Source organism: Piliocolobus tephrosceles, chromosome 14, assembly GCF_002776525.5.
Source record: "Piliocolobus tephrosceles isolate RC106 chromosome 14, ASM277652v3, whole genome shotgun sequence".
In the NCBI taxonomy this organism is placed as follows: Eukaryota; Metazoa; Chordata; class Mammalia; order Primates; family Cercopithecidae; genus Piliocolobus; species Piliocolobus tephrosceles.
The window spans coordinates 97,915,056-97,916,831 of NC_045447.1; positions in this window are offsets into that span (position 1 = coordinate 97,915,056).

Below are 1,776 nucleotides of genomic sequence, written 5' to 3' on the forward strand. Positions count from 1 at the left end.
GGCCTAGGCTCTTGGACAGCATTTCTGGACCTGCCCTGGAGCAGCAGAGGGGAACGCACTTCCCTGAAGGGTGAGTCCCAGGCCTGGCAGCATTCACCACAAGCTGACTGCAGAGTCCTTGGATTTTAAGTGAACATCAGCGGTGGCCTAGCAGAATGAAACTTGATGGTGGTGGCTACAGGGGGAGGCTCCTCTGCTATGGAAAAGAGGAGGAAGAGTGGGAGGACTTTACATTATGGTTTAAGTGTCAGCTTAGTTGCAGTAGAATAGAACATCAGGCAAATTTCTAAGGTTTTTGATTCCAATCAAATAATCACATCAAAATGGATTAAAGGCTTATCAAAATGGATTAAAGAGTTAAACCTGAAACTATGAAACTACTAAAAGAAAGAACTGGGGAAACTCTCCGGGACATTGGTCTGGATAAAGATTTCATGAGAAACATCCCACAAGTACAGGCAACCAAAACAGAAATGGACAAACGAGATCACACCAAGTTAAAAAGCTTCTGCACAGCAAAGGAAACAATCAACAAAATGAAGAGACAACCCACAGAATGGGAGAATAGATTTGCAAATTATCCATCTGACAGGGAATTAATAACCAGAATATATAAGAAGCTCAAACAACTCTATAGGAAAAAATCTAATATCCACTTAAAAAATGGGCAAAGGATCTCAATAGACATTTCTCAAAAGAGGACATACAAATGACAAATAGATATATGAAAAGTTGCTCAACATCATTGATCATCAGAGAAACGCAAATCAAACCACAATGAGATATCATCTTATCTCTGTTAAGATGGCTTATAGCCAAAATACAGGCAATAACAAATGCTAGAGAGGATGCAGAGAAAAGGGAACCCACATACAGTGTTGGTGGGTATGTAAATTAGTATAGTCACTGTGGAAAAGTTGGAGGTTCCTCAAAAAACCAAAAATTGAGCTACCATATAATCTAGCAATCCCACTGCTGGGTGTATACCAGAAGTGTATACCCAGAAGAAAAGAAATCAGTATATCAAAGAGATATCTGCAATTCCATGTTTGTTGCAGCACTGTTCACAATAGCCAAGATTTGAAAGCAACCTAAGTTTCCATCAACAGATGAATGGATAAAGAAAATGTGGTACATATACACAATGGAGTACTATTCAGCCATTTAAAAAATGAGATCCTGTCATTTGCAACAACATGGATGCAACTGGAGGTTATTATGCTTAGTGAAATAAGCCTGGCACAGAAAGACAAACATTGCATGTTCTCACTTATTTGTGGCATCTAAAAATCAAAACAATTGAACACATGGAGATAGAGAGTAGAAGGATAGTGACCAGAGGCTGGGAAGGGTAGTGAGGGGTTGGGGGCAGGTGGGGATGGCTAACGGATACAAAAAGTACTTTGAAAGAATGAATGAATAATACCTAGTATTTTATAGCATGACAAGATGACTATAGTCAAAATAATTCAATTGCACATTTAAAAATAATGAAAAGAGGCCGGGTGCGGTGGCTCACGCCTGTAATCGCAGCACTTTGGGAGGCCGAGGCGGGCGGATCACGAGGTCGGGAAATCGAGACCATCCTAGCTAACACGGTGAAACTCCGTCTCTACTAAAAAATACAAAAAACTAGCCGGGTGAGGTGGCAGGCGCCTGTAGTCCCAGCTACTCGGGAGGCTGAGGCAGGAGAATGGCATGAACCCGGGAGGAGGAGCTTGCAGTGAGCTGAGATCTGGCCACTGCACTCCAGCCTGGGTGACAGAGCGAGACTCC